The 24,293-nt window shown below is 46.9% G+C and overlaps 2 long non-coding RNA genes and 1 pseudogene across 2 annotated transcripts; 1 reads left to right on the top strand and 2 right to left on the bottom strand.

Moving 5' to 3' along the window:
* Positions 1–2,457: 2,457 nt before the first annotated feature.
* LOC149356966 (uncharacterized) lies at positions 2,458–3,438 on the bottom strand. Its single transcript, XR_016289854.1, has 2 exons — positions 3,216–3,438; positions 2,458–2,596 (listed from the first exon to the last, which is right to left on the bottom strand). It is a non-coding gene; the product is annotated as an uncharacterized LOC149356966 (long non-coding RNA).
* Positions 3,439–4,873: 1,435 nt separating this feature from the next.
* On the bottom strand, positions 4,874–8,169 carry LOC149356965 (uncharacterized). Its single transcript, XR_016289853.1, has 3 exons — positions 8,083–8,169; positions 7,503–7,567; positions 4,874–4,973 (listed from the first exon to the last, which is right to left on the bottom strand). It is a non-coding gene; the product is annotated as an uncharacterized LOC149356965 (long non-coding RNA).
* A 6,211-nt stretch (positions 8,170–14,380) lies between these two features.
* Positions 14,381–22,619, top strand: LOC149356964 (YY1-associated factor 2-like; annotated as a pseudogene).
* Positions 22,620–24,293: the final 1,674 nt, after the last annotated feature.

Below are 24,293 nucleotides of genomic sequence, written 5' to 3'. Positions count from 1 at the left end.
GGTTCCCCTCGAATCTGGGATCGAAGCTCGGATAGTGGGAGATGACAGCAGCGCTTCCGTGAAACCGAAGAGCCGCGTGTAGTTCAGGCACATTCGCGGGAAGAGATCGGTGACCCGGCGCCACTCGCTAGCTGCGGCGCGTCTGATGTGCATGAGCACTTCGGGTATATCTCCGACAAAGGCGCCGATTATGTCTTCTGTGGGAGTTCTCTGCACACAACGTATACAGATGGCCGTACTTCGGAAGGCTTGTCGCCACTCTAGGGCAGTCGTTCTTTTGCTCGAAGGTGGTCGTAGATTGTCACAGCGGCCGCTCAAAACAATGGGCTAGGTGTGCTGGGTAGCTTTTCACCCTTGCAATGAGCGCGCCATGTTGAAAAAATTCGACACGAGAGTACCTGCTAGCTTACACTTGTTAGCCTGCGCTTCGTCGGTGTCGTGTCTTTTCGTGTCTGCATGTGACAACGGTGTGCACGATGCAGAATTAGCGTCCTGCTTCGGTATAGGGACCGACGTTGCCGTGCCAGCTAGTACTACTGTGACGGAAGCGCAGATTCCACAACGTCCACGATATAAGGACGCCGCTTTGGTTGCCACGACTGCACCGAAAAACGGAGTGCATGCGCCAACTGAAAACTCCACCGAAAAATGGAGTGCATGCGGCAAGAATTCATTTCAAGATCAATTAAAGAAAGCGCGAGGTCACATATCATTTCAGTCAACATTTAAGCAAACTTTAGTGGTCGGCCTGCATTTCTTTTGTATGCACTTGGTCCAAAATTTTGCAAGGACAACGAGATCTGAAGCCTTATTATATCAAGGCCAGATATGTTGCAGAGATCGGAACTCAACGGCTTTGCGCAGATACGCAGGCCATATCTATGCAAGGAGCAGCTCAGACGCGCCGCAGCTATCGAGTGACGCCTGGTTACGGTTCTCATCCCCGCGAATGTGCTTGAACTACGTGCGGCTCACTGATTTCGCAGAAGCGCTGCTGTCATCGACCGCTGTCCGAGCTTCCATTCCAGAATCGAGGGGAACGCTGCAAGCGCCGGTTTCGTCGACAGGATCAGGCAGCGATAACAAAAGCACTGCTGTCTAATCGAAGTGGGGTTCGTTTACGACGTAGTTACGTGCGGCTGTCGTGCTCAGCGAATACGGGCCGAATCGCCCCAAGCAACCACCGATATCCTTCGGACGGCCGACAGAGGTCTATTTCGGATGTTCTGTACGTCCGCTGAACATCCGCAAACAGCCGGTAGACGTCCGTCGGCCGTCCGAAAGGTGGCCAAAGGGGCAATTTCCTCCCTGGCGTCCCAGAACCCTCCTCGCAGCGCCGCCCCTCCTCCTCCTGTTTTTCTCCCTTCTCCTCTTTTTTTCTTTCACGGCTGTTGCGCTCTTCGGTCTATTCCTCCGGCGAATCTGCCTCCGCGCCGCGAATCTGCGCGTCTTCTGGACCGCGGCCTGGTCAGCGCGCCTCTCAATGCGCTGACGCATGAACACGTAGGTGGTGGTGGAAACGTTTATTGCCAATGATGTAAATCGTAGGGGCGCCTGGTTTGCCGCAAAAGTTTGCATGATGACAAGAATTGGTCTGGGTATCGGGCATGCAGCAGTATTGGGTATTGAGCAGTCCGGGTTTGTAGTTGTCGCCAATGTGCAGCCTGCGCTATGGTGAGGAACGGAGCGGGGGGCGCGTATTCCATTCGTTTGTCTCGGCAATACGAGAGAATATCACGGAAGGAGACCAGGTAGTGCGCGGGCCGCGGGCGAACGGACCGTCATGTGAATCGCCTTCTTTGCGCGAGGAACGTGCCGGCCACACAAATGGCTCGAAGGGCAACGCGAAAATCGCGAGCCGGACGCCCTAGAAGCTCGCCAGGAGCAGAACAGCTGTGAAAGAAAATACGAGCAGAATCGCTTTATTAAGGCGAAAGCCTTAATAAAGCGATTGTATTAAGGCGAAAGCCTTAATACAAAAATATAAGAAATTAGATCATAAAACACGAAAAATATTAGAGAAAAGGCACATCTAGTGAACGCACGGGTTTCGTGAGTGAAATAAAACAAAGAAAAAATGCAAATATGAAAAGAAACAAAATAATAAAGAAATTAAACTATAAAACATGAAAAATATTAAAGAACACGGACCGCGTGGTCCAGAAGACGCGCAGATTCGCGGCGGCGGAGGTGCGCGGAGGCAGACTCGCCGGAAGAATAGACCGTAGAGCGCAACAGCCGTGAAAGAAAAAAAGAGGAGGAGGAGGGGAGCGGAGGCGCTGCGAGGAGGGTTCTGAGACGCCAGCGAGGAAATTGCCGCCAAATGTATACGGTTCGCCCGCCGACGGACGTCCAGTTGAGTACGTCCACTGGCGGATCTTTCTTGAATATTCGCATATATGGTGCATGCGTGCTTTTTTCACTCCGCGCAATGCAATAAAACCAAAACCAATTTGATGCATAGCACGCATATTTTATTGTGGTTGATGATACATCAGCAGAGCAATGGGTTACATTCGGAAAATTTCTTAAATGTGACTCTTCAAATGTGGCAAGCTTGGGACACACATCCGTAATCTTCCCACCCACAGGATTTCTGAAATAAAAAAGAACGCGGAAAACATCAGTCATGTGAAACAAATGGCACAATGCAGTAGCCCAAGTAAAAACATTGGAACCAATTAATAGAAGTGTTTAATGCTGCAAGTATAACAGACAATGCACTTTAACAAACACCTCAATGAGTATAAGGCAATAACAGCTCTCACTTTTCCACACCATATTTGACAATGTATCTGTTCTTTATTTATTTTCATGGGCCTTAGGGCACTAACCTGCGCGGCACTGTACGCGATTGTGCACAGAAAGCCGCAAAGCTTCCGTTGCGAACCACTGCGAAGTACACGTGCTTCCTATGGTATGCCTTTCGCGCGTTGTCACTCTTTATATAGGCACAGTGAACCTATCGATGCCTTAAAAATTAACAAGATGCGAAAATACTCCGTCCCGCAACTTTGAAGAGGAGTGGGAATTAGTCGCGCGAGTTGAGGGCTACCGCAGCTGTATGATGTAGGCTCCCGAAAGTGTGAGAACAGCACACACTTGTGGAAGCCATCTCCTCGCGCTTACTGCTCCCACTGTCCTGTGAACGAATGTTATATGAGCATGCTGCATTGTCCTAGAAGCAAGTTCCAAGAAGTGTGCTGGATACATACCTTCGTAGGCAATCACATGTGCACTAAGCCTTCTTTAAACCAAGGTCGACGCAGTACGTGATTCCGGTGTTCCAGAAGAGCTTCAGGCGCTTCCCGTATCTTTCGAATTGCTTAAGTTACATACTACTTTCGTCCACAGACCGAACAAAGCCACACATTATAATAACAGAGCTATAAAGCTCTGCGCGACAACACTACGCGACAAATCAACAACAGCTCTACGGAGCCGTACTGATGGATTGGATTGGACTGACCGCAAGTGACATCTATGATGATGGTGATAGCAGAATGCACGGGAGTTTTGATACGACTGGTTTCAATGGGAAGTTTACCTAGCAAAACGGTGGACATGTCGCAGAACTCCACTAATTTGGAGAAGTTATATAATTATAAAACTAGGCATTGAGTTCTTGCAAAATTCTGCAACACCTGCTTCTCCTCTTAGATAAATTTAGCTCGTTGGCGGCTCTTGCACTGCAGGTAGGAGTGGAATCGCACCAATTTGCAAAGATATTCGCGTTAAACCCTCCAACTGATGCAAATAAAACAGTATACATACACGAAAGACGCGAATATTTGTGAAATAAAAAACGTCCATACTCATGGCCTGGGAAAATACTCGGCCTTACATCCTTCGGACGTACACCTCGTCTCTCATGCGGACATACAAAAGTGGACACTGTCCGTACGTCCGGCGGATGTACGGATACGGATATCCGAAATCGGATTGTGTTTCCGATCTCGGCAAAGGACGTTCGGATCTAGCTCGTACGTCCGACGGATATCTGTGGTTGCTTGGGGCCGATGCACGGGAATTACAAACGGCAGTCTGAATGCGATATGTGAACGTTCTGGCAGGTTCCGAAGCCCTGATACGGAAGATGAAGACCGGTACTCAAAGTATAAGGGGGACGAGTGAACGTGAAATGTTCAGGACTGTGGTGGTGCCATATCTGTATAAGGTGTCTCATCACCTCAAGAGAGTTGCAGTCAGGCATGGCGTCCCTCTGGCGTTTTCCGCGCCGAATAAACTGGCAATTGAAGCTGTGCTCCCGCACGTACTACGTGATAGGAGGACTAGTGGCTGCCTAATCAGGCACGGAACATCATACATCCCTTGCGCCACTGCGGTGGTATCCCAATCAACCAGTGTACATTCACAGGACGTCCGAGGTATGTCTTTTACTGGATATACGGATATCCGTGGGAGATCCGCCGACGTCCAACGGCTCTCGCACGGACCTCCGACGGAGGTACAAATATAATTATTTAGACTGCCGACAGATATCCATCTCGGATATCCGCCGGCGGATCTTTTGAGGATATTTGCAGGTAATGCATTCTTCACCATTATGAGGCAAGCCAGAACTACAACATGATGAAGCGCTCGTGTTGTGTCTTCACTCCTACTTTGTCCTCGTTTTTGGCGCTAAACTTCATCATGAATAAGATTCAACTCGCCCAACTTTCCACCTTACTACAGAACTACAACCACCAATCAGTGCACCTCCCAGGGCCACTGGGCTTATTAAAAGCCCGCAGAGATCTGAAATCGGACATACACCTTGCTGTATGTAATCTGCATGAATCTGTAAAGCAATCGACCAAAATGGCAAAGCATATCAGTCGGGATGATTTTATTATGGCATAAATGCTGTCTTCAGTCTTCATGAGGAATTCATCAAGCCGGCCATACACAGCAGCAGGAAGGATACTGTACAGACCATGATGAATTTGTAGACAAGCCGGGGACGTCTTCTGCAGAAAACAGTAAACATTAAGTTCAGAATATGTCATTAAAGCAAGCGAATTTGACAGACACCATTCAGTTGTGTGCAGTAAGTCCACCGTGCCAAGTAAATTAGTCATCTGCCGCTCCGAAAGCATGTTTACATCTTGAACAACTAGTAAGTTGTAAGCAACAGAGGTGAGAATATTTCTTGCAATACAAAATATTTTGCTTTTCCAAAAAAACTGCAAAAACAAATGCCCGACTGCAAAGCTTTGTACCAGTTCATGAAAAATGCGTGTACATTGCAAGCTTGAAGGAATTGGTGAGCGCTATAAAAACACGGAAAAGGGATAAACACACAGGACAACTGTTTAATCTCAGAAGAAACATGACTAAATACACACATTTGACTTCATATCATACACAGAAGAGGGAGGAACACACGCGCTGACAAGAATGAAGGAAAAACAGGTAAAAACTATGCGAGCTTACAACAGCCGAAGATTACTATTCTTGAGGGAGGTTAATTCTGTTCCCCCTAACATCACTGAAGGGGAGCTGACGCATTGCTTATCTGGAGCAACGTGCATTGCAAAATTTTCGATAATTTCTCGTTCCCGTCAGTTTCTAGCCCTACCTATTACTTTGGTGTTTTTTAGCAAGGGTATGCATTTACAGTGTGCGAAATGAGGTGCCAGATTCCCGGACTTTGCAAGTTGTTCACTTGATCTTTCGTGTTCCCGGAGCCTCTTGTTAAGGCATCTTCCCGTTTGCCCTGCGTAAGTTTGTTGGCAGCTGAGGGGAATGCTGTAAATGACGTTTTCGTCACACTTTACATAGGTGTTTTCGTGTTTGGTGTTGCACCCAGGTTTCTTTTTGTGGTCTTCATTCTCGTTGACCTTTTTACACATTCCAATGAGCTTATTGGGAGCTGAAGAAACCACCTGGACTCCGTACTTGTTAGCTGTCCTCCTTATTCTGTGGGAGATATTGTGAACATACGGCATCACGGCAGGGCGTCCCTCGTAGCTCGTTTTCTTAGTTTTGTGGGACCCAGTAACTTTTCTTAGTAAGCTTTCAGCAGTACAGCAAAGTAACTGCTACGGGTAACCGCTCTCCTTCAATCGGGAGACCTGTTGGTCTACGCTGTGAATTATCAGTCATTCCAGAATTGTAAAGCAAGCTGAAGCTACGTCTTGCCTGAAACCAGCTATAAGAAACTCTTGCCCCCACTCGATAATTCAGAGCGTAGACCAACAGGTCTCCCAATTGAAGGAGAGCGGTTATCCGGAGCAGTTACTTTGCGGCATTGCTGAAAGCTTACTAAGAGAAGTTACTGGGTCCCACAAAACTAAGAAAACGAGCTACGAGGGACGCCCTGCCGTGATGCCGTATGTTCACAATATCTCCCACAGAATAAGGAGGACAGCTAACAAGTACGGAGTCCAGGTGGTTTCTTCAGCTCCCAATAAGCTCATTGGAATGTGTAAAAAGGTCAACGAGAATGAAGACCACAAAAAGAAACCTGGGTGCAACACCAAACACGAAAACACCTATGTAAAGTGTGACGAAAACGTCATTTACAGCATTCCCCTCAGCTGCCAACAAACTTACGCAGGGCAAACGGGAAGATGCCTTAACAAGAGGCTCCGGGAACACGAAAGATCAAGTGAACAACTTGCAAAGTCCGGGAATCTGGCACCTCATTTCGCACACTGTAAATGCATACCCTTGCTAAAAAACACCAAAGTAATAGGTAGGGCTAGAAACTGACGGGAACGAGAAATTATCGAAAATTTTGCAATGCACGTTGCTCCAGATAAGCAATGCGTCAGCTCCCCTTCAGTGATGTTAGGGGGAACAGAATTAACCTCCCTCAAGAACAGTAATCTTCGGCTGTTGTAAGCGCGCGTAGTTTTTACCTGTTTTTCCTTCATTCTTGTCGTCAAATGTGTGTATATAGTCATGTTTCTTCTGAGATTAAACAGTAGTTAGAAAGCGCTTCGTCCTGTGCGTTTGTCCCTTTTCAGTGTTTCTATAGCGCTCACCAATTCCTTCAAGTATGTATTTCCAACTCGCCCCAGTAGTAGCTCTTTTGTCTTTTACATTGCAAGACACCACAGCTACTCCCACAGGCAGTCACTTCCATACTGATGGTCAAAAAAATTCAAGTGCAAGAGTAGGGATCCTTACCACATCGTTGCAAGCTAGCTAATGACTTAGGTTGGGCACAAGGTACACTCATAGAGAAAAGTTTGCTGGATGTCGATTTTCTGAAAATATTTATTTTTGCATTGCCTCGCCAGGCAGTAGCTGAAATTTGTTCAATAAGATCGAGTATCCATGTCCCCTCCTGATTCTAGGCTTTTGATTAAATTGCTCTGGCTAACAGCACAGAGAAAATGTTTCACAAAGAACTCTCATACCACAAATTTTTATCCATTATTGTACAAGTACACTGCAGTATAGCTAGATACCCTCCGCTGCACAGAGCAAACAGAAGGAAAGTATCCATTATGTGACAGGGTCAAACTTGCACTGTAGTTCAAACTTACCTGAAGGTTGCTGCTGTAAGCTGCAGGTACTATATAGCTGCTAGCTTAGGTCAGTCACATCCACACTGTATGGACAAGAAAATAAAGTATGAGAGAGCACCTTATACTGCACGTTGTCAACGATGCAGCAAAACACAATCTCTGTCGAAACTACAATGCCCACAGGGTTCACTGATGAATCACGCATCAGGGCACTGACAGCATATTTGATGATCCACAGCTGCACAAGAGTTAAGGAAGAGAGGTCTGGTCACAATCCAGGAACATGTGGCTCTAGGGGTGTCATATATGGTCCTGCTATCTGGCTCAGCATTGAGCCCTGTGGGCATAACATGTTTGGCAAAGTTATACCAAAGCACTGCAAGAGCTCATTGCACTCAGTGATTGGGAAGTAAGTGAAAAATGTGACTGAAGCTCGCAAATTTAACACAACAGTTCAGCTTTCCTAAACAATGCTACTGCACAGTGCAAAGTACTGTGTAGTGAGTGGATGGTTGGAGACTTCCATTTGGCAAGCCTAATAAATAAATTAATAAGCTGTGGAAGTATGCACAACTTTTATATGACACTTTCAACCTACCTGTGCTTTCCACGGCTTGGCATAATTAATGTAGGCACCAATACACTCGGTAGCCGGGCCACATCCACACTGCAAAGGCAACAGAAATGTAAGAAAAACTAAGTCGCGAAGCACTGAAAAACTAACACCGTCCTGGCACTATGCTTTTCGTGCATTCTGTTTTATCGTAATTATGAACCTACGCGCAATTGCCTTAAGATTCACACCATGCAACTACACACCGTCTCAACTTTTTTTCACAAACACGAGAAACACGTTTGCGGCAGCTAATGCATAGTGCTTGCAACTTCCACTCCGTGGCAAACAAGTAGCGCAACAGAGTACAACTGCGTTAATGCGGTTTAGTCATCCCACAGCAACACCCTGAAAGTAATTTTCAAGCACAGTTACTTACCAAAGCAACAAAGCATGTCTCGGCAAGGGGTCAGGCGACACCGAGCTTTTTCACGAGAGCCTCAGAATCAAACGAACGTCTTTTCGAGCGCGTAGATGACACAACACATTTGTAGCACAGCCAAGCAACCACAGAGCGAACAAACCGCACATTGCAGCAAAAGTAAAGGTCGAAAGGAGCACCACGCGACGAAAACCAACGAGACCATCGCGCCACAAATATTGGCTTGGCTGATAGATTGGATTGGGTTGACTTTTAGGCTTACCGCTCTGCCGCGGCCCCTGGTAGGAGTTTATTGGGGTTTGTTTTCATGGAAGGCAGCATGCATGGCTACATGCCCCGGTTACCTCGAAGGAGTGCTGCAGGATAAAAGGGCGTTAATTATGAGCACTGGCGCCAGAAAGCCAAGCGATTCGTTTAATTCTGGTTCTTTAACATCAACACCATAGTTGAGTGATCTTAATCAATCTGAATATTAAACTAGTTGGTGGTAGAAATGTGATTGTGTGAATTTTGGCATTGGCAAAATAGAATTTGTTTTAAAATGTTCGTCTGAGGGAAAACAAATTATATATGTCATGTAAGCTCACATCCCAAGAGGGATGTTTACGGATACTCCTCGGACATCCGCCGGCGGATGTCCGCCAGCCATCCAAAAACGAACGTCCCTCGTACATACACAGAATCTCCGATGCGTATATCCGAATATGAACATACGTAGGCATGCCCTATGGACATCCCAGCCTGGCACTGGAGATTCGGACCTTACTCGGATATACCACGGATATCCGTGGTTGACTGGGATATGCATATGCCTTCCCTCTTTCATGTGGAAAAGCCGCCGCGGTGGCTCAGTGGTTATGGTGCTCGGCTGCTGACCCGAAAGACGTGGGTTCGATCCCGACCGCGGCGGTTGAATTTCTTTGGAGGAGAAATTCTAGAGGCCCGTGTACTGTGCGATGTCAGTGCACGTTAAAGAACCCCAGGTGGTCGAAATTTCCGGAGCCCTCCACTACGGCGTCTCTCATAGCCTTAGTCGCTTTGGGACGTTAAACCCCATAAAACCAAACCATCTTTCATGTGGACAGGTGTACATCGGGCAGACAGCGCGGTGCATAAATGAGCGACTCTGGGAGCATGCGAATAATGTTAAGAACAGCACAGACAAACGGGCATATCTTTTGTCCCACCTTAATTCTTCCCGGAATTGTGCACCGCGATTTGACGAGATTGTGATTCTTGACAAAAGCAAAACTAACACGCTCGGCTAGCCTTGGCAGCCTACCACATAAAGGAAAAAGCAGTAGACTGTATTAGTGATACGTCCGTAGCTCTGTACGCAGCTGAAATCATTTTTTTTTTGCGCTCACTTCTGCGTTAGCGGCACTTGGCATGACAGTTGTGGTTCCAGATGGTGTTTGAGCATGCGTGGTCAGATGTATAAGTATGCGTTCTTGAGAAGAATAAACCAGTTGTTAGTAGCGCCTGTGTCTCTTCGTTGTGGATTGTCCCGTGTTTGCCCAACAATAATCTTAACAGTAACATGTACCAACTAGGCCCAACCTAAGTTTTATTGAATGCTGGCATTAGTTTGTCTGCTACGTACACCTCAATCATGGCGGTCGGCGTTGCCGCAACGCAGCGCCGTGGCTGCGCACATGTTTGTACCAGCTATAGGCGTTAAATCAGTTACTTAGAAAAAAAGGCTGCCGACGATTACGTTACTTAATTCCTAATGCGAAAGTTGAGCGGAGCTCATCAGCTGTTTCCGCTTTACAATTGCAGAAAATGTGTTATTTTGCTCAGATATTCCTTCTTCAAGATACACTCCACTAACAGTCCTTGATTTTCATGCAGGGAGCTCTGTGGCTGGAGAAATAGATGGATATATGCTCGAGTTGTTGCACCAGTGCCTGTTTCTCAGACACGAAGTCTATGTAAGTATCTCGCGAGGTTGTTACGAAGGGCTTCCACTGGTTGCCTCGCTCATGGCTCAGAAATAACTGGCAGAGAATAAACTTTGTACGGTTCGCAGCGGCGAACGGCGGTGGCTGTGCGTTTCGGCTCGGGTATCGAGATCCGCTGTCCCCGATCGGGCACTAAGATTGCCGCCGCACAGGGGGCATTGGAGGAGGATCGAAGAGAGCAATTAAGCTATCGGCGGATCGCGCGAGGCAGCGCGTTGGCGCATAGGAGCATTGCGGGGTGAAGAGATAGTTGCGACTGACTGATGCCACTGAGGCTGCTAGCAAGTCAAATGAACGTGGCTCCGCGTTTCGGCTCGGGATGCACGCACCGCGATCCGCTGATGTCGAGCCGGCGCTTCGGCAGCCAGGTAACACAGCGCGCTAACGCGCGGACGCCGCCACGGAGGAAAAAGGCGGGGGGGGGGGGGGGGGATGCACGGAGTGGCGAACGGCGGCGGCTATATGCGTTTCGGCTTGGGCGTGCGGTAGATGGCGCCATGAGCGCGCGCAGCTAGAGCAGCGCGTTGTCCTAGAGCTGGTACGAGGGACAACCGCGACGCCGCGAAACGCGCGCCAAAGAGCTGCGCTCTGAAAAAAAAAAAACTCTGAACACGGATTATGATGATGATTAAAACTTTATTTTCACCGATGTAGCTGGCCCCCTACGCCCCGCCTCTGGCACACAGGCCTAGGGGACGGAGGTCGGGACTTCCGCAACTGAAGACTGGCAAAAACACATTGGTTCTGCACTGCTTCAGCCATCAGATGTACAGCTCGTTACTGGTCGGCGGGGACCTGGCTCCGCAGCAGGGCCTCCCATGCTTCTCCGCTTACAATATTTTACCCAGGGTCTGGGGCATTCCAAAATTGTGATTGAGGCTGCTCGAGCTCACTCCGAAGGTTTTACATTTATCATGTTTCCTATCATCTACCTGAGTGTGAAACAACCAGAAGGAGCTTGCAAAATTTTCGGCTTCTGTATTCTTTGAGCCTGAATTCAGTGGTGGCACGAGACGCCTTCCTAACCTATAGTTCTCGACGCTTTCTGCTTATCTTTGCAAAAGTTTTCCTTCCTCCATGCGTTCGTCCATCCCCTTGTAGTCTATTGGCCGGTTACCTGAAAGTAGAGATCTCGGGCTAATGCGTGGGCTGCCTCATTACCGGTGATGAATGTGTGTGCTTGGACCGAAATGATGGGGATCTTGCGATCGATTTTGGCTGCAGGCAGCATGCGAGCCGCTTCCGATGAGACCCTGCCCTTTCGGATCTTCTAGGTTGCGGTTTTGCTGCTGCTAGGAATCAAACTAGCCTGTTCTTTTGCCATCTCTTTTGCTGTTCATTTGCTCATTTTGAGCATTGTTCATGTTCTTTTGATCATTAATGAAAACTGCTGAGCAACTTTGCTGTGCTCTTTGCTCAGTCACTCTTAGTGTTTTTACTTTTGCTGAGATTATCTAGTCGTTCTTAGTCCTTATCAATTTTACAATCATTTCTTTTTGTTCTTCCTGCACTAACCACCTTTCGGCCTCACCTCTTCTACCCTGCTAGTGGAGAGGGGAATGTCTCGCCGAGCTTTCCACTGCGTGACAACCATGGCGGGTGGATGGCAGTTGCACGTGGCTCCACCTGCCATGTTGCACTAGTCAAGACGTCAACTGACATGCTTTTTCATGGTGGGGCTTCAAATGCTAAGGTATTCAAATGCATCAAGCGCTACAAACACCTGCAAGGAACTGAATGCAAGGTTCGATGTGTATAATTTCACATTGTACTGTTATGAACAAAAGTTCGGGGTATGCGGATTTTTGGGAAAAAAAAAAAAATTCTGCGCAGCCTCACCAGTATATCAGCTGGTATTATTCCGCATAGGCTTCGCTCGGACCGCTCCATCTGCGCCTCGCGTGTTTTTCTTGTGTGTGCCTGTGTTTCAACGCGCGATGTGAAGCAGGCCAGAGTAGCCAACTGTTTTGGAAAGGCAGGCCTTGAAGTGGCTGGAGATGAATGTCTGGAAGATTTAGATGACGATGAGTGCTTGGACGACACGTTTCGCGACTTGTCCAATTTTCCTGGCGCCGTTCCGTCCGAAGTGACTGTTGAGGACTTTATTAATGGTGACAGCGAAGTTCAAGCGGTAGCCGACCTCACTGATGAGGACATTGTGGACGGAATAGCTGGCGTTCAAGACGCCGATTCCAGCAATGACGAGGGCAACTGTGTTGTCGAAGAAACGCGTCCGTGCACAGCCACTGAACTGGCGTCAGCGTTCAGCCTGATTCGGCGCTGTTGCGGCGACATGGAAGGTACTGGGCTCTCGCACCTGGACAGTCTCGAGAAGATCGAGACCAGTGTTTTGAATTTCGTTTCCTAGAGGAAAAAGCAGCCCAAAATAAAGCGAATTTTTTTCCGCGAAATAAAGCGCTTTCACATTGCGTGCCTATACGATGTGATTCGCGGCTGTTCCAAACGGTAAGCCGCAATTTTTTATGATCCGGAGTGCAGTTTTAGCCTTTATCTCTATATCGAATTTTCGCTATATCGAACTATTTTCTGATCCTTTTCGAATTCGATATATCCGGGTTCGACTGTACCATGTCTTTGGGTTTTCAGTTGCGTGGCTGGCAAAGTCGCTCTCCACTTGGTTTATGGTACCCTCTCTAAATGGTGCGATACATTGCAGTTCTGTGGGATTGCACTGTGCAAAATGAGAAGCTGAAAAATTGGGGTGTGTCCGACTTTCTGCACATTTTGTTTGAAGCCCTGTATTCATGTGTCCCACCAATGCCACCCGACAACCTGAAAAATTTCCTACAGCTGCTGCTTTCCTTTTAGTCAGTGATTACCGCTTTTGCAGCAAACTTTCTTTTGGCTTTATACGGCTCCTATTGAATTTCACAGTACTCCAAGCCGCCAAAAGTGTCATTTATAATGCAGTGGAACTGTGCCGAAACCCAAATACATACAGCCGCAAGCAGTGTAGGGCCAGGCACTGTTCTCGTTGAGAAGCAGCAAGGCCGTGAGAGAGTAATAGCTTACGTCAGCCGCTATTCCGTGATTGAGAAGGAGTGCCTTGGGATAGTATGGGCCATGTCGAAATTCTGCCCGTACTTGTATGGCAAGCTTTTCAAAGTTGTGGCTGATCATCACGTGCTGTGCTGGCTCGCCAACTAGAAGCACCCGTCTTGCCACCTCGCTCGATGGAGCTTACGACTCCAAGAGTTCGTCACCGTTGTTTACAAGTCCGGATGCGAGCACTGTGATGCCGATTGCCCGTAGATGCACCACGAAAAGACGACCTCGATGCGTTCCTAAGACCTATCAGCTCCAACTCTTTTGCAGAGCAGCAGCGCTCAAACCCTAATCTCCAACGCCTCATAGAGTACTTGGAAGGCAAGGTTTCTTCACCCCAACCTCATTCAAGCAAGGACTATCGTTGTTTTGTGTACAGAATGCTGTCTTCGTAAGGAATTGTGCACTGAACAAAGCAGCTTACCCCCTTTTTGTATCTGGAAAACTTCGCGAAGAAATTCTACCCACTTTACACGACAAGCCAACAGCTGGACATCTCGGGTTTTCTCACACCATCCACATCATTCAACACAAGTATTACTGGCTCCAGCTATCTGGCGTTGTTGCACGTTATGTGGAAACCTGCCGAGATTATTAGCAATGCAAGGCTCCTCCCTCCCGACCAGCAGGATTTCTGAACCTTACTAAACCTCCGTCAAGACCTTTCCAACAGATCGGCATGGACCTGCTTGGCCTTTTCTCGAAGTCAAGAAAATGGAGCATTATAGCAACAGACTAGCTGATCCGCTACTCCGAGACAAGAGCACTGCTGAAGGGAAAAGCACCAGAGGTCGTCAAATTTTGCGTAGAATGCATCCCTCTCTGACACAGCGCCCTCAAAGTGCTCATTACGGACAGAGGAACAGCATTCATGGCGGAGCTGACGCAAGCCAACCTGTACTTCTGTCAAACAAGCCACTGGAGGACACCTGCATACCATCTGCAGACCAACGGACATATGGAACGCCGGAACAAAACCATTGCTGACATGCTCGTCATGTATGTCGGGGCTGAACACAAGACTTGGCATATCATCCTGCCTTACATCCTCTTCGTTTACGACACTGCAGTGCGAGAGACCACCCAGATGACACCTTTTAGGCTCATCCATGGCAGGGAGGCCACAACCACGCCCAATGCCATGCTGCCACATGTTGTCAAAGAAGACAAGGTCGGCATCGCCGCCTGCCTACAACGTGCGGAAGTGGCATGACGACTGGTCAGCTTGCACAAAAAGACAAACAGCGCACCAGCACCCAACACTACCATCTACGCCAATGCCATGCGGAATATAAGCCGGGCGACCGTGCATGGCTAGAGATGCCTATTCGCTGCCACAGGCTGAGTTCAAAGCTTTTTGTGCCCCTACTTCAGCTCGTACAAGGTCACTGACTTGGAGAGCTTGACTGTGAAGTAGCCCCCTACAGACCAACAGCAACTCAGCGGTGCCATGCGCACCCAGAAATGTGTGCATAATGCCCTATTATGCCTGCTAAAAATCAGGGGTAACTTTGTTGACCTAAAGTGCGGTGAGGCGAAAGCCTTATGCGCGATGGTGCTGCTTGTGTCACTGATGTGTGGTTAAGATGTTAAGCTTCGCCTCTAAGAGTGGAACGTGACAGCGTCTTGCAACGCTGCCAGGGAGTCCACAGAACTCCATTGTCAGTTCAGCTGTATGCCTTGCTCGTCGGTAAATTGGTTTTGGAGGAAAGAAAATGTATCTGTCTCGCATATCTCGGTGGACACCTGAACCTCGCCGTAATGGGAAGGGAGGAAGATGGGAGTGAATGAAGACGCCGTATTAGCTAGACGCGCCTTTGTTCATTCCAAACCATTGAGCTGGCATGGCCAAGTGGTTAGCATGCTCGTCTCGCACTCCGGAGACCCTGGTTCGATTCCCCAACCGGACCAATTTCCTACTCGGTTTTATTTATCAGGTCTGACTAGAAAGGTTAATTAGGCTAATTAGTTAGTTAATTTAATTAACTAAATTCAATCCCACTTATTTGGAACATCACTTTACCATCCGTTTAATTGGTTGCGTGGTTACTAGCAAAAGTACAATTGGCCCCGTTTGAAATTCGTGCACTCTGACGTCACGAAAAATTCGACCAATTGAAAAGCGTGACATTTCTGTCGACAACTCCTGCTTACAACGATGAGGCAGTAAAAGTCCAAAGCACCAGGTCGATGCTTCTTTACGAGGGAGACAATTTCACAAAGCTTTCCAATCATTGTTTGTTAATTCTTTTAAGCTACCAGCTCGCGCATTTATCGCTCTGTTTGTGATGCAAGATGTGACCAGATTTATTTCGATTGATCACGCCCAGGTGGAGCCGATCCTATGTTGTTTCAGACTGTTGTGGTTCCTTTGCACGCTGTTTCTCGAAAGTTCGCTGCCAGCTTTGAATTGAGCATAGCCGAGAGCGGCGGGCATTCTGTTTGACAGCCGAACACGCTTGTTGGTATGCCGCCGCCAAGTCATTCAGTTCTTTGTGGGCGCAGGTGTTCCCAATAACCAGCTTCTTTTTTGAGGCCCTTTCCGCTGTTTTTCTGACTGCTGTCACCACTACGTGACACTATTCATAACACTGTTTATGGGTTGCTTCTTGTGTTTTTGCTTTTTCTGCTTTCTTGCAATGTTGTTCATCTCTGTCAGTGGCCCTGGTTCAGTGACATACTCCTACCAGATGCCTGAACTTGCAGCATGTGTTGCACTGGGATTTGGCATTCTGGCAGGCTTTCATGTAGTGGCTTCACATCAACAACTCACTGTCTGTTTTACCTGTGCTCCTTTAGCAGTATGAACAGGCCGCACTTCAGCCACGTGCTGTGCTAGGCTTAACATGCTGGAGTCATTATTAGCCATCGCCATTGCAACTAAGAGTTTGACTGCTGCCTTGAATCAGGTGTTTTTAGCTTCAGTAGGGTCTGCATCGAGAAGTAGGTATTGTACCTGGAGCACGTCAAGAAGGCAAACCTTTCTTTTCCTCTGGTATGCTGTTGACATTAAACAGGTGGACATGATAAAAAAAAAGCAATGCTCTGCAAGAAGAACTTTCAACTTCCTGTCAGAATTTTATTTTTATAGCCAGGCATTGAAACACAGAAACTGTTTCCCAAAGTGCCATGGGCACAAGAGGAGGCTTCTCAAATTGGACACTGAGACTGGCTTCTAACACCGCTAAAAAGCAGGGAACTCATAATTGGTCTCATTAATCTGAAAAGCGTAAACACTAAGTTACTAAGTAACTTCAGTGTAATCTATTAGTATCTTCTGGAATAAAAAGAGAAAAGACGTCATATTGTGATCTCTGCACTTAATCAGATCTAGTGCATAGTGGTTTGACTAAAATGTCTAGCATCGCGTCTAGTGACAAAAGTGTGCCACCATAAATTATCTCCATAGCAGTTGAAGAATACTCTTAAAATATGTTGGAATTTTGTTCTAGACGTTTCAGTTACAGCGTGCACAAATGTGTACACCTGTTTCGCATCGGCTTTAGTCACTGCTGCGACATAATGTGCCACAAATGGCTGGAGGTTATATTTTAAACCTGTTGAGATAAGGCACGCACAACCACTTGAAGCCAGGCATGCAATATGAATGTGCAGAAGGCAGTTTTCAAGATGGTCGGCATTACATTTCCCATAAATGCTGGTGTTGCTGTGGAATGTGCGTGTATCTATTCACTTATTTTGCGTGGATGAGCATTTTCAAGAGCCCTAAAATGGCTGAATTTTTTGCTTAATGATTTTTAGACAATTGAGTCAAAAGAAGTACAACTGACATTCTGGAAACACTTTACAGTGATGACATAGAAATTTAACAGTGGACAAAAATCATACAATTAATCACCTGGGAGGGTTGAATTCTCTTCAGTGCTCTCAGGGATGTTCCCTACAAAAATATGAAATCTTGAAAGTTTTATTCCAACAAGAATGCAATTCGTTGCTGAAGTGGCTACAATAGAACATTTTTTATACAGTTATGGTGGTGTTTTGTACATGTACGCACACAATGATTATAAAGGAATAAACTCCATCAGTGAAACCCATGAAATACTGTCTGCTTTGGCATGCACAAATAGCAGGCCTAGAAAGTTGCAGAAGCTGCCAACTTTTGCATGTTTACTGTCCAGCTTGCTGCTCGCCCTGACCAGCCAGCGACGGGTAACTGACATTGTATGTCGAAGCAACAGCTAAGCGCTATAAAGGTAAGGCGAGTGTCCGGCCTGTGATCAAGCCCCATCAAATGTGGTGAAAACCTGTTCAGTCTGCTTCTGGTGCACAGTGCTCATTTTTGAAGCAAATGTGGCACTGCCATACTTTCCCTGTTATGAGGCCTCATTACAAAAGAAAATGTGGAAGACGCTGGCATGGGAAATACCTACTTGTGGATATCCATGTCTGGCTCCTGGCCCCTCTCAATAAGGTCGCCATATGTGACTCTCAGCGCCTCTGTGTCCGAACAGAGAATGATGAAGTACTCATCCTTGCAGATGCAGCCGTCGAACAGGGCTATACACTGCGCGATGTCTCGGCAGCACAGCTGTTCTGCTGCCGTTTGCAGTGGCCGCATGTACACCTGGATGCAGTAGCATTTTCTTGATGTTCACAGTGTAGTGTTTTCCTCCAAACATGTTCACTTTCTGGATTAAAAATGAACGTATGTTATCACAGTGGCTCTATTGGAATGTTTCAGAGTATGAGGGTGGCCACAGCATATCTCATTTTCCAAGTGCTACCTCCGTCCGTCCGCGTACAAGTTCGCGGGGCATGCATACCTATTGAGAATGGCTTAGCAGAATTGACCTGATCGAGCCACTGCATTCCACAAGCATTCGTTTCGATCCCAAGAAAGGACTCAAAGAAAAAAGCCACTCGTTTCACATTTACCAGTGCACATCATCAGCTTGTAGAAGATCACCGGGCGGCGGCGGCGTGGTTGGACGATCAGCGGCGTTAACGTCGCATGGAGGGCTCGATGTCTGGCTAGCGCGGGTCTCGTCGTCGTATCCCTATAGGGAATAACGCGCAGATTGTCACTGCGTCGCATTATCTCGCGCTCAGATAAATTGGGAAAGGCCATTGTTCAGTAGTCCCTTCTGCACTGGTGACGTGACGATGAAGCATGGCTGTGCCAGCTGGGCGTCCACGTGATTGTTGTAAACAAGGGAATGACTCTGTAAGCATGGAAACGACGCTGCCAGTCTTAGCAAGAACGTGTTACAGAGAGCAGGTAACCATGGAGTGAAAACTTCCGCGATGTGCTCTGGCAGGCTGTTTTGATTGGTTGCGCCAGGTGCTGTCATTGGGAGAGCGAAATAGGAGTGGGAAGCCGCACCAAAATAGAGTTGAGGGCAGCGTTTTGTTTGCTTATATTTTGAAATTTCTTCATTGAATAACTTCCGTTCCTGTGCATCGATTCCTGTGATTCTTTTTTGAGTCAGCATCTGTGTGACACAAAGAATCCACCTGAAGTGTGGCCGGTATCCCCCCAAGCAGTGCTTTGCAGCCCCTTTAAAAGTTTCTTTAGAGTCACTCTTACGACTCCAGTTTTGAGCATTGCATCACCTTTAAAACCAAAATACCGTACTGCCACTTGCACGGTGAATAGTAGGTGGTGCTTGTGTGTGCACAGTTACTAGTGTTTAGTCGTTGCAGGACCCCTTACGCTAGGGTTAACAGGTGCCCGTGAATGAGCTTCACTTATGGATGCATGTGAATGATTGTGTTGAACAGCTCGCAATAACCTGCGTAACTTTCCTTGTGGCAAACAGTCCAGCTCCTCTTTATGCACTCAGTTTTCCACAAAAACTTTTGGATAAAGTTGCAATTGATGTTGCCAGGTCTCTTGAGTAAACTGTCATTGACTGTTGGATTAACTACTGCAGCTAGTGTAGTAGAAGGAGATGCTATTGGGAGCCTTTCTTGATGATAACAGCCAAAAAGTTTTTTGCTTTACATATTTTCATAAGAATACTACGCAAACCATGCAGTGGCAGAACACAGCCACAGCTCACTTCGGCAGGATTAGAAGAGTTTCTTCAAGCGTGCGGAATATGGAGTTGGTCCACCTCTGTTTGCTAACCTTCAGGGAATGATTTTCAGTGTGCTTCAACCATGTCCTCGAGTGGTGTGCTTTGGTGGTGGTTCTGGAACATGGCCTCCACACAGCCACTGTAGACTACATGAGTATTTACCAGTCCATTCGTCACAGCGTCACAAAGTTGGACATGACAGCATTCATACTAGGTGTAGCCAAATGAACCTTTTAACACCCAGTGTTGCGAATTCATGACACACCACTTGCACGCCATACACTCATTACTACATGGAGCTTGCATACAAAGTTTGATGACAGCATGGTTTCAGTAGCCAGCGCTTTGTGGTCAGTATATTGGACGTCACTTTAAGGAAACTGCGTGAAGAGAAGGGAAGTGCAAATGAGAGGCTTCCAGGCGTGTTTAAGAATTCCATGTCTCATTTTCTGACATCTGTCGCTGGAAGAATAAGTAGACGTTTGTTGGATGAAAAGTTGTCAACTGTCACAGGGCCTTTAGTAGGTATGAAGGGTTCAATTTGGTCTGCCACACAACTTGGACTAGGCGCACAAAATGGCTCAAATGCTAATCATTCTTAATTGGCAACATACCGATTTCTCAGATTTTAGTGGCAATAACAAAAATTTTGATGTCTGCTTTTGAATGTGGGTCTCCTAGTTAGCATAACCCAGTCATTTAATTCTTCTGCATTACCTAGAGCAATTAAGCTCTGGAATGATCTTCCTGGCAACATCACTTTCACTGATCCTGGAGAGTTTAAAAACCATCTATGTATACATTTATTGCCCTAGTATTGTTCGAAATGTACCACAGTTTCATTGGCTCTTAACGTTGTTTTCTGGTTTACCACTGTTTCTGTTGCCCCTCGTTACCTTTTTATCACATGTTCGTGTTTCGCTCTTTTTTCTTTCTATTTTCGTTTTTGATGTTATTTTAACTCCATTTTGTATCAACTTTGTGTTCCTTTCGTGTATTTGCCTTGTGCCACGTCTGTTGTACTGTTATTATGGTTTATTATTTCCAGATATTCCTTTTTCGATATGCCCCCTCACCCAACGCTCTTTGGGGCCTGTGAGGTACGAATAAATAAATAAATAATGCAAGGTGGCGATTCTTTTCCTTTGATTCCGTCATAATTCAGGCAATAAATGGTTGTTATATTTTGTTACGTATACAGCATTTGGTAGCTTTTTCAGGGCCAAGGACTTGGAAAATACCGCTCAATTAGATTCTTCAGCATCGTGTTACACAAGTGGTGCTATATATTACAATGTTTTGCTTTTAGTTTACTCTGTAGAGTATTCGTCGTTATATTTGTCAATGCCCATTGGTAGATGAGTGATATGTATTGACGGGGCAAACTACTGAGGTGGCTTTTCATGATTAGTGCTGTTTGCAAGGTGCCATACTCTTACCATGCTGCATTTCAGTTTGGTGCAGGCGCCACTATCCAAGGAGGACCAGGTGTGGGTCTGCAGCGTCTGCATGTACCGGAACACCGTGGAAGCTGTCAAGTGTCTCGTGTGATGTTCGCAACGGAACATCCACCAAGTGGGTGAATCTTACGCCGTTGCTCATCCATCTCTCTTCATTGGTTCGCTTGTTTCAGTCATTCTCATGCTCCTGAGGGGGTTGCGGAGAGAAAATAATGCACTCATACGAGAAAGGGTGAGAGAAAAATTGGCTAAATATGGCAACATGACAAAGTGGTGGCGTAAGTGTTTAAGGAACAGAGCAGAATCGGGAAAGTCGAATTAAAAGGGCATTGAGGGCAACTCCAAACAGTTATTGTTATTAGTAAAAATTGATTCTTTGGGTCTTTCTGGCTGTGTTGCCGTTTGTGTGGCAACAAAAGACGCATTTATTGGCGAGATGATTGGATTATAAATCTTCCCACTAGTTGATTACTCTTGACGCCCCTACCGAAAAGAATGGGTTGCCACCATTTTGGACTGAATGGTGGTGTGGCTTAGCCTTTGGGATCAGTGCCCAGAAATCAGTGTAGATGCATGCAATTTACTTGCGAAAACAGCTGGTAGTGGCAGAACCTGTATTTCATTTTTGAACTATTCCAGCCAATTAGAGCTCTGTTAGTGAGAGTGATCTCTCTGTGATTAAAACACGGTACCCCATCGATACAGTCCAACTACTTCTAGCTGCCACGGTGGCTCAGTGGTTATGGCACTTGGCTACACACCCAAAAGTCGTGTTCGATCCCGGTCCCGACGGTCTTTCGATGGAGGTGAATTTCTAAATGCCCGTGTACTGTACAATGTCAGTGCACGTTAAAGAACCACAGGTGGTCGAAATTTCCGGAGCCCTTCACTACGGCGTACCTCATAGCCTAAGTCACTTTGGGACGCTTCAGGGTCTAAACACTGAAAGCAGTATGACGGATCTAAAAATTACTCTGGAAGAGAAACTTAACTATCTTATGTTTAACAGTCTGGGAAGAAAACAGCAGTTTACTGTGATGTCCCAGCTGCCGTAGAGAAGAAATGGGCTTAAGCAGGGCCTGCGATGTAGAGCGAAGATAAACGATGGCCCCTTAGGGTAGCGGTGTGGATTCTACAAAAAGGCAGGCATAACAGGGGTGGCAGAGAACGAGAGGGGGGAACTAGGTTAAGCAAGTTTTCGGGGATAAGGTGGCCGCAGCTTGCACAAGACTAGGTTTGTTGGTGGGATATGGGAGGGGCCTTCGTCCTGCAGTGGACATAGGCTACTGACGACGATGATGATGTTGATGCTATGCAGGAAGCCACGCCTGAACGCGCAGCTGGTGGCTCAGCAACTGGGTCCCAGCAGTGGCCGCCGGGGCTCGAGCAGCCGCCGGGGCTCTAGCGGTCCCGGGGTGGCTCCGCTCCCACGGCACAGCCCAGCCCCGCCTGAAGAATGTCGACCGCTCCTCGGGTGAGCAGCGGGGCAGTGACTGTCAATAACGTCACAGTCATCATCACCGAATTCCAGCCAAAGCGGCTCTCGGATGTCTCCTCTTCCACTGATGGGGCTCACTCGGATGGGCACATCGAGGGACGCTACTAGGGAGCCCCCATCAGGTCAGGAAAACTTCTTTTCAAAATTCTTAGAGTTTTGATCGTGCAGTTGCATTTGTTTATTTATTTATTTTATTTATTTATTTACTCTCAGGGCTGAAGCACTACAGAGAGGAGTGGGTGATACACAACAAAAACAACAGGTAACGCAGCACTACAATGGTTGGTTTGGTTTATGGGGTTTAACGTCCCATAGCGACTAAGGCTATGAGAGACGCCGTAGTGAAGGGCTCCGGAAATTTCGACCACCTGGGGTTCTTTAACGTGCACTGACATCGCACAGTACACGGGCCTCTAGAATTTCTCCTCCAAAGAAATTCCAGCCGCCGCGGCCGGGATCGAACCCGTGTCTTTCGGGTCAGCAGCCGAGCACCATAACCGCTGAGCCACCGCGGCGGCCTCCTTATCTGGTGATAGCATGCAGTCACAACCCAAACTGATCACTACCACTTTAGCTTATCCCATGATCACATGCGCAGAGGAAGTTGGGTTCACCTCAATTCACCTGAATTCGAACCACCACTACAATGTAAAATCAATTACAGCATTTTTAAACAAGTCGGCGTTTGTAATGGAGGCGATGGAAGCGGGAAGGTGGTTCCATTCCTTGGCAGTCTTGGGGATAAAAGAGGCGAAGTGTAAGTTGGTGCGAGTGCTGGGTACGCCAACTTTGAACTGGCGGCCGCTGCGGGATGAAATGTAAGACGGTGGTACAAGCAACGTATCTCTGAGATGATGGTTTGAATGGTAGATTTTGTGGAATAGGCATAGACGGGAAATTCTTTGACGAATTGAAAGATCCGGTAAGTTTAAATTTGCTTTCATTTGAGTTACACTTGCAGTTCTATGATAGAGAAAATGAAACGGACAGCCCGATTTTGAATGGCTTCTATTTTCAGAATTAGTCAGTTAAGAGGAGGGTCCCATACAGACGACGCATATTCAAGTTTTGGCCTGACTAGTGTTTTGTACAGTATAAGTTTCAAGTTAGTGGGCGCCATAGAAAAGTTGCGACGTAGCTAACCGAGAGTATGGTTAGCGTTACTTGTGACATAGTCCACGTGAGCTTGCCAGGAAAGGTTACTGCAAATATGCACACCAAGGTACTTGTATGTGGAAATGTGGGTTAAAGGAGTATCACATAGTGAATAATCACAGGAAACTTGCTGTGTGGAATGTTGCTGTGTTGCAGAGTACAGAATGTGCAGGAAAAGAAACTTGTTCCTCGAAATTGCCAGCAAAATTTGGTGCTGAGCTAGTTGGTTGAACACACTTTTCAAGTGAAGTAGCACAGACAGACGACTAAAAAAAAAAAATTATGCAGCATAGAACAACGCTTGAAACAGAGCATCGAAACAGGTGCTCGTGACGCTTCTTTTTTCGTTATCCTGTGGCTCTCTGTGTTTGCGCTACTAAGTCGAAATTCTGAAGAGCCAAATGTGATGTTTCAACCATGTACCATTGTCAATATCTACAGCTTGCAATGTATGGAAAGGGCAGTAGCTGTCGTGGACGTGAAAACTGTGTACAAAAACTGCAAACGGGTTGCGGGCGGCTTATTTCTCACTGGAGGCCACTTCTCCTGCTTTTATGGTGCGAAACAGGAAAGCATGCTTACGGAGGTGGTAATGTTGAAGTGACATAGATAATGGCCACCAGTCTC

The sequence above is a fragment of the Amblyomma mixtum genome, chromosome 3 (assembly GCF_055824585.1).
Source record: "Amblyomma mixtum isolate Tamu chromosome 3, ASM5582458v1, whole genome shotgun sequence".
In the NCBI taxonomy this organism is placed as follows: domain Eukaryota; kingdom Metazoa; phylum Arthropoda; class Arachnida; order Ixodida; family Ixodidae; genus Amblyomma; species Amblyomma mixtum.
The sequence above is the reverse complement of the archived record's forward strand: the minus strand, read 5'-3'. Positions and strand labels throughout refer to the sequence as shown.